Source organism: Heterocephalus glaber, unplaced genomic scaffold (genome assembly GCF_053883595.1).
Source record: "Heterocephalus glaber isolate CG9 unplaced genomic scaffold, H.glaber_assembly_v1.0 deba00001472, whole genome shotgun sequence".
NCBI classification, from domain to species: domain Eukaryota; kingdom Metazoa; phylum Chordata; class Mammalia; order Rodentia; family Bathyergidae; genus Heterocephalus; species Heterocephalus glaber.
The window spans coordinates 34,980,487-34,994,857 of record NW_028258315.1 but is presented as its reverse complement, the minus strand read 5'-3'; positions in this window follow the sequence as shown (position 1 = coordinate 34,994,857).

Here is a 14,371-nt window from a genome sequence, read left to right as displayed (position 1 = left end):
TAATGTTGTTGCCATGGTTTTCAGACCATAAACAAGTCAGATCTCAAAACAAAGTAGCTGCCTTATCCCATAAGTACTAATGATGCCAGCACATGCAAAAGGCTACAGAAGGATGAGACTTCATAGTATGTTCTTCATGTAGTGGACGGAGAGCCTGATGTAGATGTTTTCCTCTTCTATGAACTACCTTTTGCATGTATGTTTCCCATTTTTCTACTGGATTGTCTTTTTTCTTACTGAATTGACTATCTGTTCTGGGTTTTAATCCTTTGTTTATATTACAAATATTTTCTCTCAACCTACCAGTTGTCTTAGCTTTATTTGTAATAGTATCTTTTATAGTTTTTAATATGTAGTAAAATTTAACCTCTTTTGAGGATTTGAGTCCTTGGTCTCGTTTAAGAAGTCTTTTCCTAATTCAGGATCATAAAGATGATATTTTACCTATATTTGTCTTTAATCCAGCTGGGATTTTGATTTAGTATGTATATGTAGATCTGAGGTAGGGACCCAGTTTTACCTTTTGCCATATGGAAAGTTTTTTCCACTGTCAGTAATTAGTTCATTATTTCTCCACTGTCACTAATGTCATTCTTGTTATTTCAGAGTAACCACCACCTGTGCACCTGGATCTTTTATCTGGGAGCTCTTCTTTTCTGTCTCTGTTTTGTTTCTATATATGTTAACACTGCAGCATTTAACCAGTCATTCTCCATTTCTTGGTAGAATTCATGGTGTGATTAAGTGTGTTCCATGAATATGCCCAACTAAAACACCATCACATCTGTCCTTTATACACTATGTGCAATATAATACATGCTCGATAAGTATTTTCAGTACAAACACTTGTTGATTATACATTCTTTGTACACAGTGCTGTCCTCAGAAAGTATTAAGAAATAGGCTGGGATTTTGATTCACTGTTGCCACATAAAAAACCACTCCAAAACTTGGCTTTATGATAGCCATATCTCTTGATTGGCCTGCCGGGCTCGTGGGGGTGGCTCTGCTGAGGTTATTTGTCTAGGGCAGCAGGAAAACCAAGCCGTGTTCTTTTCACAGGGGAAATGTGCAAGAACCAAATCCTAATGTGTACATCTTTCCTCCCTTCCCACTCTAGGTTCAGCTGTGGAAAAGTAAATCAGAGAAGGAAGGGCACAGCAGGAAAGTTGTGATGACTTAGCCAGAGACTATGCCATTCAGTTCTCAGTGGTTTGAGAACTCATGTTCTCCTGTCAGGCGTGAGAGAGATGCAGGAGCTGGATAGGCTGAGCCAGGCCTCGTGGAGCTGGCCCTGCAGTGGGGACCATGAGCAGGGTCGGGAGATGCTCACAAGGCTAGCAGGGGCCGGGTGTCTGGATAGTCCTGTGAGCACGAGTCCCAGGAGAGGACATCCAGCCTGCACCACAGAGGGTCAAGAGAGCTTTGAAAGTGAGGAATAGCTGTCTTGTGGTGGAGAGGAATGACTATCAGCCCCAGGACCGAGGCGTGGGCCTCCAGGAGATTGTGCTAGAGCCACATCATGAGTTTCCAGATACTCGGTTTAGTTCAACACCAGGTTCTCCAAAACAGCTTATTAGATCGGTGTGTGCCTGTTGTGCTGGTTTATGTGTGAGTACATATTTATGTAAATTATGCTGTGTTAAAATGTGGAGTCTTACTAAGAAAAATAGGTCAGCTCCAAAGGTATGGCCATGCCACAATAGTATTTCCTAACTGCTGTGTCCTAAGAGGGCTCTGTACTTTGACATGGCCATAGGAAGAGAAAATTTTAAAAACTTAATTTCTAGCTGAGTGAGGTGGTGCACACCTGCAAGCCCAGCTACTCAGGAGGCTGAGGCAGGAAGATTGCAAATTTGAGGCCAGCATAGATGACAAGAAGACCCTGTTTCAAAATTTTAAAAAATAGGGCTGGGGGTGTAGCTGAAAGATAGAGCACTCCTGGGTTTGATCCCTAGTACTGGAGGGAGGAAGAAACCACAGGAGGGTGGGATGATTCCTGGCTCCGTCACAGGTCTACTGAACTGAAATTGTGGACCGAGAAATCATTTTAAGGCTCTCAAATGATTGCTCTAATTGGACAAGTTTGGGATAGTCTGAGAGACAACTGTATAGCTGGTTGTGGTGCACACCTGTAAAGGCAGTGCTCTAGGAGGCTGAGGCAGGAGGAGCACAAATTGAAACCCAGCTTGGGCACTTGAGCAACTTAACAAGACCCTGTCTTACACAATTTTTTAAAAGGACTTGCAGGAAGTTGGGGATGTAGCTCAGTGTGAAGGGCCTGGGATCAATCCCCAGTACTTAAAAAAACCTTAGATATATGTCCTGAGGCCACCCTGGCCGTAACCACTGATGGAGATTCTTCACTTTGTGACTCGGTAGTGACCATAATTCGAGTCATCTAGTCTGTAATTTCTTTGTGACCTTTGATGTGTCCAGCCATGGAAGAGTTGGGTTTACCATGTCTTAGTCCAAGGAGTTGAGTTTTGAATTATGGAACCAGGGAACTGGCAGACTTGGGAGGCTGGGAGAACAACCTTAGAGCTCTCTTCCCTTCCACATTCATCCTTAAACTCTTCCCTTCTTTCCTCTTTCCCTTCTCCCCATCTCTTCTTTCAAACAGCAGTGTAGGCTGTTTCAAGTGTTAATAACTATCCAGGCCTGCCTGCTCAGTTCCCTGGAGCTCATTGCCCCAGGACACAAAGCACAGCTCAGGCTGTCTGCTGTTGGTCCTTGGACCTACTTCCTGAGCCCACCCAACATCTAGTAGCTGCCACTCAGGAAGAGAAAATGACTAAATAGAATGGATTGTGAGATTCCTCGCAGTAGTAGCTAGAATTAGCTCAGTGCCTGGTTACTTACCAGTGGTGAAGACACTTCCTCCTGCAAGCACTTTGTTCTATGGCGAATGCTACCAATGCCACCAAAGATGCCTGGAGAAACCTCTATCCTAGGACTAGGTTCTGGATGCAGCATGAGGCTAATTTGCAACAATAAATTACATAGATTCCTTTTTGCTGGCCTGCTCCTGCTACAAACCTGGGGCTTTAAGGGACTGCTAAGCACCAGAGCCCTATCAAGAGTATTCACTCAGCATGCTAGCAGCAAACAACAGAATAAGCACAGGTAAAGCAAGTGGCTCTCAGAAACTCCAAACCTGACATGTCCCCATCAGGTCAGCACAACTGGAAGCCACTAATCCTTTGTTGTTTTCCTGCCTTCTGCTTGCTTTAGGTTTACCTTACTCTTCTTTTCCTAGTTTCTTGAGAAAAGAACTTACATTATTGTTACAGGATTGTACTTTGAGCCAGGCATGGTGGTGTACACTTGTAATTCTAACACTGTGAGGTTGAGGGAGAACACCAAGTTCAAGCCTAGCCTAGGCAACTTAACAACTTAGCAAGACTGTCTCAAATTTTTTTTTTAATTTAAGTTAAAAATAAAAATTAAAAACTGTAACTCAATGTGAAGGCCCTGGCTTCTCCATCCCCATTACAAAAAAAAAAAAAAAAAATCAATTGTAAGCATTTTAGTACTATAAATTCCTTTTGGCACCTAGATCTATATATTCTCTGTCATTTCCCCTTGACTATCAGCCAGGCCTTGACCTCCCTAAGTCATTCCTGTGATTCCCTTCCCCTGGTGCCACGTGCCTGTCTCTTACATGCACCTCTGGTTGGTCCCCACCTCCCTGGTCTGTACACTAGTCAGAGGATCCCTAGTGTGGTATGAGCTCTGCTGTGTCAATCCCCAGCTTCAAACCCTCGGTTCCCACTGCAAAATAAGAGTCCAACCTCTCAGCATCATCCCCAAATCCCGCTATCTCATACCCATATCTACTTCGTCTCTTTAAATGTTCACCCCTTTCCATCCATACCATCTCCTTCCTACTCCTCAAACACAGCCAACTTACTGCATCTTAAAGCCTCAGACCTATCATCTCCTAGCTTGGGACACTCCCTACCAACTGCATGCCAGTGGCCCTCCGCAGAGATCGCCTGACACATCCTCTCATTTGTAGCACTATTTGAAATTATGCAATTTGTTCACTTGCTTTTGGCCAGAACTCCCTAGACAGACCTTACCAGCTACATGCACTCCTCTGCCCAGTGCACATAGCTCATGCCCATTTGTAATCTCCTGTGTCTCAAGCACTAGTACAGACCTTGGGCCGACACCAGTGAGCATGTGTCAGCCACAGGCTGATGACCACCCCACCTCTCCCATAGTCCAGCCTCAGCATGTATCCAACAGCCAGCTCATACTTCTCTGTCCATAGCCCAAGTGTGCTGCAGTACTGTATCTCTGTGAGAGCTGCATCCCTGGAGGTGCTCATGTCCCATACCTTGGACTCCTTGAGTGCAGCAAGTCCTGTCTTCTAGACACCAACCTGCAGGTGAGGATTGGCCTCTTCACTGGTCTCCCTGCTCATTCCTCCTAAGTCTTTTCTCAGCACAGCAGCCAATGTCCACTGATCAGAACTGCCCAGTGGCATCAAACTCACAGCCACAACCCAAGTCCTAACTGAGGCCCAGGGCTGCTCTGCCTATGGCCCATGCATCCACCTGCAAGGGCAGTTTGTCTCCAGCAATGTGATGAACGCCTTCCTCACTTCTGGGTAGCCTTTCTTCAATACCACCTACTAAGACTATCCAATTTCTGCCTGCCCTCCTTGCAAAGACCTCTTTCCCTGCTGTATTTTTCTTCAGACTGCTAATCCCAATCTCTTAGACTCTTAAGTTTATCTTGTTTATTGTCTGCCAATTCCCCTAGGATTTCCTCAGGGTGGGGCTTTTTCTATATATATGTGTTTAGTGATGTTTCCTCAGTGCAAGAAACTAAAAAAAAAAAAAGTCCTTGATAATATTTTTTGAGTAAATGCTGAATCAATTTATATATTTTTAATTTTTAAAAAAATTAGTACATTTGCAGTACATAATGATTACATTCATTGTGAGTTTTTACATGTACATAACACAACTTAATTCTTTTTACTTTCCCTTCCCCTCTCCTCCTTCCTACTCCCTTGATCTGAAGCAATTTATATTTTTAAGATAATTCCTGCTTCCTTGTGGGAAATAAAATGGAGGAGGTTCAAGAGTGATGAGGAGAAGCCATTAGGAAGGTGTTCCTGGAGAGTAGTGACCCATGGAGAGCCCTAGGTCACCAGGTATGTGGTATAGGGAGAGGAAAAAAGTGAGTTGACAAATTTCCAGCAGGAGAGACTTGGTGCATGGTGATCACACTTGCTGAGATGAGGAGGGAATCCAGGTGGAAACAAGCCCAGGGGAAGCAGGCTTCTCCCTGTAACCTCAGATGCCTGTGCAGTAATGGGACAAGCAGCACATGAGCCTGGAGCTCAGCAGACCCCTCTAAACATACGTGGAGATGAAGACATCATCAGTATAAATTAATTTAGTCCATAGGAAGTCATAAGAGGCCAGATTTAGAAATGTGGAGTTTTATGGTGCCCTTGGCAAGAGTGGTTTTATATTCACCCGGTGAGTGTTTTTGCCAAGAGAATGGTGAGGTGAGAAGTGTGAGGCAGCCAGACACACACCTGTAATCCCAGCACTCTGGGGGACTGAGGCAAGAGGATTACAAGTTGAAGCCTAGCCCAGGCAATTTAGCAATTTAGGAAGACCCTGTCAAAGTAAAAAGGGGAATATAGTTCAGTGGGAAGGCCTTGGGTTCAATCCTTAGTACTGCCAAAAAGAAAAAAAAAAAAAAAAAAAAAAGAGACTCTGTCTCCTGAAGTCCAGAGGCTGCTTCCCCACCTATGTAAAATTGTGTTGCATTGGAAGGAAGGTGGTGGCATCTGAGGCCATGGATCCCTCGAGGTCTGCCACTTGCAATCACAGAAAGGCCTTCCATTGCCAGGGGCAAATATTTGGGCCTCTTTGTTCCTCTTAGAAATGCAGTTGGACCTGTCCCCATGGGCAGGCCATCTATCAGGATGATGAAGGGCTTGTGTAAGAAGATGACAGTCTCCCCCCCACAGTGTAGGGTCTTGGGTATCCCCCCAAGGAGTCATACAGCAGGGGTCATCTGCAGCCAGCTGTCAGCAGGCCATTGACACAAATCAACAGATTCTGAATGATGCAAAGAAAACTCCCATCCTGTGTAGCAGGTCATGAGTGAGCAAAAGTTGAGTAAGTCACAGGGAGAGTCAGCCCCACCTGGGTGGACAGGGCCCCTCTTGCCCCAGTCAGGGCTCTACGGCCAGGCCAATTATTAACCGACCAGGGGCCGAGTCCTTTCCTTCCCTCCTAGACTCTATCTGCCCTGCCTCACAGGCCCATTTATCAATAAACCCAGCCACAACTTTTAGCCATGCTCTGTAGGATGTACTCAGCACCAACCAGTGGAAATGCAATGTGAGCCATGTGTAGAATTGTGGACATCCTGGTAACCACAGTAAAGCATGAAAGGAAACAGGTGAAATTAATTTTGAAGGATTTTACTTAAATGAACATGTTTGAAATATGATCATTTCAATATATGATCAACATAAAAAGTTTGCATTCTTTTCCACATAGGGTCTTTGAGGTCTGATGTATAGTTTGCACCTCAGGTCCCATAGCCTCAGTGGCTAGTGGCTGCCATATTGGGAAGCACAGGACTAAATGGCAGTAGGCCAAGATATGACTTGCTCTGCCATTGGGAAACTCTGTCCCCAAGGAGTTCTTCAGGAAAACAACATTGGGGAGCTGCACCCGGAGGCCTGTGGTTCTCATTGTTAACTTGGGACACACTGTAGACATGGGGCCATGGTGGCCAGTCCCACAGACCATAGCTTCTTGTCCCTCGGTTCTGTGCCATGTAGGATATGAACAGAGTTATTTTATCAGTGTGATTTCCCCACACATGTGTGTTTTGAAGTATTGTAACTTACTGGCTTACTCTGTAAAATAGAACTAGAAGAAAATCTGAGATGCTGTCTTTAGCCATCCTGGGAGTTTTACTTTCACATTTTATTTTGAAGAGATTACTTGGAAGAATCACTGAGGATGGGATGTATTAGCTGAGTTTCTGCTGGCAAAGCCTACTTCTCTGGGAACCCCTACCTAAGGTGGCCTTGATACCTTTTTGTGTCCACACAAGGATTGTGCGGTTAAGAGCCAACTGCATCACCAGGGGGCGCTCGCCCCCTACCCTGAAGCACTCAGGGCTTGTCCTTTGTTTGCCGAGATGGAGGAAGTGAGGCGACCTCTTTTTTTGTTCTTGCTTAAAAGGAAAAGCAATTCGAGCCAGCTGCCAACGCAGCTGTACTGTATTTTCCGTGAGATATTTCTTGTTAGCAACCCCGTGGTCTTTGAAGAAATTATAAGGATTCTTTGGTGGCTCCTTGGATTTCAGCTATCAGGCACCCCCATTTTTATCCTACATGGTCACAACTCTGCACCCCAAATGATTGTGAGCTTTTGCACTTGTAAAATGACATATGAATACCAGATGCCTCTTGTTGAGTGACCTATTTAAAACTTGGTCCCCTGGATTCCTGTGGGTTATGAGGAGCCTAGGGTCTAGAGGGGCCTAGAGGGCACTCATGTATTTGCTCAGGCACTTTAGATGCAGTCCTTTGTTGGATATGCAGGGGCTGATCAAGAAATAGTGTTTGAAGTTTATTATAATAAAAGACATTGCCATTAATTCCCTTCATAATGCTCCCTCTGGCTTCGAACACACTCCAGTGTTCTCGCCACTTTCTGAAGTAGTTGTGGAAGTTGTGCTTCCTGAGTGTGTCCAGAGTGAGGGGAAGTATTTTGAGGGGAATTAATGGCAATGTGTCTTTTACTGGTAGGTGGTATAGGGAGAGGAGAAAAGGGAGTTGACAAAGATCCCAATTTCCAGCAGGAGCGACTTCTTGCTGCATGGATGTGATCACACTTGCTGAGATGAGGAGGGAATCCAGGTGGAAACAAGCCCAGGGGAAGCAGGCTTCTCCCTGTAACCTCAGATGCCTGTGCAGTGATGGGACAAGCAGCACACGAGCCTGGAGCTCAGCAGACCCCTCTAAACATACGTGGAAATGAAGACATCATCAGTATAAATTTAGTCCATAAGAAGTCATAAGAGGCCAGATTTAGAAATGTGGAGTTTTATGGTGCCCTTGGCAAGAGTGGTTTTATATTCACCCGGTGAGTGTTTTTGCCAAGAGAATGGTGAGGTGAGAAGTGTGAGGCAGCCAGACACATACCTGTAATCCCAGCACTCTGGAGGACTGAGGCAAGAGGATTACAAGTTCAACCCCTGATGTTCTGTGGCCACACCCCTTCTAGGAGCCACCCCGTGCCCAGCTGTACTCAGAGCCACATAGGACCCTGATTTTTCCCCAGCTATTTTTGGCCTTACCGGAGGTAGGCATTGAGCCCCAAAACAGTCAGTCCATTCATTCCAAGGAACCTGTGACCTACTGCTTATAGTTCAGTGAGGAATTGGTCATTGGCCTCTCTTATTAAGCAAATACATGAGGGGTTGGCCAGCCTATATTTGCCATGTGCTGGGGCATCAGTGCTAAGGATCCACAGCTGTTTCTGCACCCACAAGCTGAAGGGCCAAAGCTGTTTCCACCTTTTAAATAGGGTTATTGCTTCATAGTTGGAGTCTGCACCTGTGGTCTTTGGCCTGTACCCTGCACTAGAGTCACCTGGAAGGCTTGTCCCTACATTTCTGATGAACTGACTTTGAGAACCACCGCTCCATATTATAAGGTAATAACTCAGCCTTATTGTTGTTTAACATATTTGGAGTGAGAAGGTGTGATCCAAGCAAATCTTTTTAGATGCCTACACACACAGCCTAGCAGGGAGCAAGCGCATGGCCTCACCACACCCGTGCCTGGGGACCGAGCCTGGTCCCCAAACCTCCTGGGTCACCTAACGGTCAGTGCTTCAGAATTCCCTGGAATGACTTTATCACTGCTGCGGGCCGGGGCCCCACTCCCAGGGAGTCCGGCCCTATCATCCTGGTGGGGCTGGGTCACCACGTTCCCGAAGCTCTGGGGGTAACCCCAGAGCAGCTCAGGGACCCCCTCACCTTTCCTCAAACTCTTCCTTTTCCTTCCAACTACGAGTATGCCAGTGTCCAGCCTCCACTGAGCCTCGGATGTGAGACTGTTGTTTCTCAGTGTGGCCTGGGCACTGAGGAGCACAGACTCTCAGGTCACAAACCTAGTGAGGCCCAGCCATGGCTGCTCAGACAGGTGTGGCCTGCTCAGTAACAAAGGCAGAGGGTTGACGGACATCCGCTATGGCTTTGTGAGCCAGTGGCTGTCCCTCATAGTGAATAATCCATGACAGTGTCACCTCTGAAAAGACTCCCGAGAGCCAGAGTGTTGTGCTCATTGTGGACACTGTGTTGGTGATGCAGACCCTGCAGCCAACTGGTAAGGGACCGCCACTGGGGCAGCGACACTTCTAGGACTCCTCAGATAGCCCCACACTGGAGGTGACCCCTCCCAATGGTGAGCTGTGAAAAGTGAGCATATGTGAATAGCAGTGGAGACGGTGCTTGAGGTAAGAACAGCCATCAGCCCTGACATATGTGGCCTGAGAGGTCCTTACTGACTCATGTCACCTGGGATCTGGTCAGGGATGCCCCTGCAGACTGATTTTCCTAAGTTTGACCTGCACGGTGTTTATGGTGAACATACACACAGCAAGGCAGAGATCCCAGGACTTTTCAAAGCTAGGGTTCCATGGGATTTTGAGCCAGATCCCTTTGACTAAGGGATTGCCAGTGTTAGAAACAGGCTCAGAGGCTAGGGTGCGCCCCCTATCTGCAGAGAGATGAACAATGAAGACCCCAGGAGGAACCCTGGTTGGGGGGCAGGCAGTCCCACTCGTGCCTGGGACAGGGGCAGGAGCTGCTGATGGCAGAAAAGCCCTAACAAAGGAAGGTCACTCACCATTTACTGAAGTAAGGGGCCAGCCCAGTTTGAAGTAGCTCTGACTTCAGGCTAGAAAGCTGCATTCCTGTCTCTGTCACATGAATGCATCTCTGAGGACATTCGTCCCTCCGTCCTTTGTCCTCTTCAGGTGTCTGGGGCTGCGCCCCCCCCCCTCGCTTTGCTTCACCACCTTCTGCAGTGGACACTGCATTATCGGAATGGTTTGTGTGACTACTGGGGAGCCACACATGGGGCAGGCGGTGCTGGAACCCAGTGGGTGGAGACAACAGGGTTGGTGTTGGTCCAGAAGACATAACCCCGTCTTCCTCTTCCTTGTCCCTCTGCTTGGCTCCCTGCCCACATATCATTTTGTGATAAAAACCTAAGGACTTTTTGGTAAAGCCTTTGGTATCATGTACTTATTGGGAGAGTTAAACAGTGTGGTCCAAGGCTGGCGATATATGAGGTATAATCTAAAAATAGTGAATGTTTAAAATTTTTAAAAATTATAAAAGGCACATTTGGCATTAATCCTCTCGAAATACTCCCCCTCTCTTCAAACATTTATCTGATTTTTCTTCCCACTTTCTGAACCAGTTCTGGAAGTCTTCTCTTGGCACTGTTTTTGTGGCTGTCTCAATGTCCTGGATCAATTTCAAAGTTTTATGTCACGTAAAAACATTACAGTATGCCCTCATCCACTTTATTCATTGGATCTGGCACCATATAACTTCTGGCTCTTTCCCAAACTCAAAATGACCATGAAAGGTAAGTGTTTTGAATCCATTTAGACCATGGAGGCAGACACAATGGCACAACTAAAGACACAAAAAGAGGACTTCCAGAACTGCTTCAGAAAGTGACAAGAATGATGGAATAAGTGTGACAAAAGCAAGGGGGAAATATTTTGAGGGAGACTAATGGCCATGTGTCTTTCACTGTAATAATTTTTTTAAGTTCCAGTATTCACTGTAGTTGTTGATCACACCTCATAGCTCAGTGACAGAAAACTTGCTGGTGACCATGAGCCCTGGGTGCAATCTCCACCATTGCCAAAAAATTTAAAAAAGGAAAGAAAAAGCAGATGGGGGTGTCCAAGCGCCATCCTCAGAGGCTCCGCCCAGGCTCAGCAGTCCCTGGGAGCGCGCGGCTGCTCTGCACCTCCGTGCTGCTCCTTTCCGGGCTCCAGGCGCAGAGGAGGCGTCAGGTGCATTTCCTAGAGGGAGGCCACCTGAACACAGTCTCTCTCAAGTGCTAACAGGATCTTTTCCCCATTTACTGGGCCATGAATTCCTCTAACATTTCACCAAAGTACTCTCTGGGTGCTCATTAAAGCTAATCAGCTGAGTAAATAATATAGAATAGGGAAAAAAGAGATCAGCAATAAAATACTAAAAAAAAATTGAGACTGCTCTGTGTGTTGTCATAATTAAGTTGTTCTGTGCTCTTCAGATGCACACGTGAGCTCTAGGGAGGAGGACACCTTCACTCAGAAAGCAGTCATACATTTGAAATGACTCTGAATCCACTTGCAGTGGTGAAAAGCAGCACAAGGTGGATAAGCAGCGATGGTAGGAGAAAGCCAGTGGGTTTTGCTCCCTGGTGCTGTGGCAGGAAGTGACAAAAACCTTCCCCTGGCACCTGTGATTTAGGACACCAGAGGACAGTGCACTTCTGTAGAGAGAGGAGCCAGTCAGGGAAGGAGCTGACAGGTCATTGCCTCAGGGTCGTGGCTCCTCTTCCACTTGCACAAGAGCAGACTTCACTGGGTACAGACAGTTCAGACTTGGGTGGGCTCCCGGGACGAGGCCCCAGGCATGCAGAGCTGAGGAGATGGAGGGAAGGTCGGCATCACTCCACAAGACACACCTATCCCAACCATTACTGGTAGATCCCTGCCATGTGGCCCTAGCTGGGCCATGTTAGCTGTGCCCTCACCTCAGCCTGATGCTACCACGTTTTTGTAGTGATTTTGAAAGGTGCAAAGAATGACAGTGTCTCTCAGTCACTCCATAGCCAGTTTAGTCTTGACTTTTTTTCTGCACAAATGAGGTGGCTTAAGGTACCTCTCTAAGGGTCTTTTCAGCTTCAACAGTAGACTCTGATTTAGGTCACATAAATCAGACACTGACACCAAGCTGCATAGGCGATCCATGGAAGATGGTAAGCCAGCTTTGTGCCACTGGAGTGATAGTCACCATGGACTAAGACTGAGTGAAGTGCTAGAGGGAGCCGGCTGGTTGCTGGGCAGGAGGAGCCTGGGCCCTTTCTGAGGTATGCCCTGAATGGTGGCCACCGTAACCTGGGCAAACAGATAGCCCTTGTATCCAAACCTCTCCTGCTTGCCAGCCTAAACATACCCAAGCTGGACAAAAGGCAAGTCCTCACCCAATGCCACCCTCTAGTCCAGGAATCCCCAATCTTTTTGTGGAAAGGAGAAAGTTAATGCAAAACACTACCACTGCAACACATAAAACAGCAATAACGTAGTCTTTCTTTTTCTTTCACACTGAGTCTTCAAGCACTTCCAAGAATGTCTCAGATCACAGGCTGCATCCCAAGAATTCAGCAGCCAAGCAGATAAGTCCACCCCCGGGACATTTATTCAGATGCCAATGCAAGTCCGAGCTGTTCTCACTGGTCCCAGAGGAGAAATTTCTGAATGGAGGGGAGAAGCACCCACTGTGGCTGAGCTCTTTTCCCCACCAACGTGCCAGCAAATCATGGGAGACTGGAATCACTGTTTTGTTAGTTACTTTTCTCATTGCTGAGACAAAATACCCAACACCCAAAGTTAAAGGAAGAAAGGATTTATTTAGCTCACAGCGTGTAGTGGTTTCAGTCCATAATTGGCTGGCACCAAGGCAGGGTGGCACATGACAGAGGGGCAACAGTTCATGGCAGGCAGAGGGTAACAAAGCAAAGAAGGGACCTTAACAGCATCTTTCTGCCCCTTTTATCCAGACTACTTGGGGCATGTGGCACTCACCCTTAATCCTAGTGCCCTTGAGCCTAGCATTGCATCATGAATCAATTCTAGCATTACACACTCTAGATCCAGCTATCTCTGAAAAAGCCCCACCTATGACTGCATGAAGCTTTGCGGGGACATCTAGACACAAGCCATACAACTGTTTTGACACTCCTGCCCTGGGAGAAGGCAAGGGGAAGAGTATGCTCCTTTCTGCCTTTGGACTATGTGTCCTTACTCTGCCTGACTTTTTGCTGTGATTAAAGACACAGATGTTAATGTTTTAACCATTTAAGAAGTGTGCCTTCATGTATCCACTTTGTTGTGCAACCATCACCATCATCCATTTCCAGAACTTTTCATAACCCAGCCGAAACAGTCTTTATGAAGCACTGACTCCCCTCTTCCTTCCCCCATACCCCACAGCCACATTCTACCTTTTGTCTCTATAAATTTGACTGTTTTCTCTTGGTGCCTCATATAAGGGGAAATCACATAGTATTTGTTCTTCTGTAACTGGCTAATCAGTGTAATGTCTTCAAGGTTCATTCAGATAAGGTGGCTGCCTTTGGGGTAACAGCAAGGGTGAGTGACTCAGAACTGGGTGGTGGATAAAAGCAAATACCCTGAGGTGGGGGGCAGAAGATAAGGTCTGATACAGGAGGATAAATGAAAAGAAAATATAGCTGGATTAAAATCCAGTCTTTAGGGCAGTGATGGAAAACCTTTTAAAAACCAAGAGTCCAAGCTGCAACCCCAAACCCACTTATCACAAAGTGCCAACACTGCAGTTAAACCTGAATACTGACTGGCCAGTGAAAGCTTGGGTGAGTCGCAGCTAAAGGGTTGTGGCTTGTGCTGTTCTTGCCACACCTCTTCCTTTCCAAACTTGTACACTGCCCTTTGTGTGCTGTCATTCGATGCTCAGCTGCTGGGTTGATGCTGGGGTAACTCAGCTCCTGTGCCAAGAGGGCTCTGAGTTTGGGCTGCGGAACACATGCCATAGGTTCACCACCACTGGTTTAGGGGGTGTGCGAGGGGAAACGGCCACCCCTAGGTCATGGTACCCCATCTTCCACCCCAGACCTGGTGTACACATCATCCTGGGAGAGGACTGAACAGAGGGAGGGAGCTGGCCCTTCATTGACAGCCAGGCTGATTGAACAGACTCATAAACACCCTAACCTCCCTACCACACGTGGTGAGTGAGACCTATCCAGAGAAGCCCAAAGCAGAATAGGGCAGAACAAATCGCCACACACCCACATCTTGTAAACAATAGGCTCCAGCACCAGTGACCAGTAGGATGCTTGTAAACAAAAGCACTCTAGAGCCAGCAAGGGTACTGTGGGGAGAGGAAAGGCTTGCTCAACACAGAAACAAAAAAGTCAGCCAATTCTCCCATGTACAATGGAGTACTATTGCTGGAATATTCAGCACGTGACCTACAATTGTTAGCAGGCTTTTATGGGGGGCCCTCAGCACTCCCTACCTGGGGACTGCAGAAA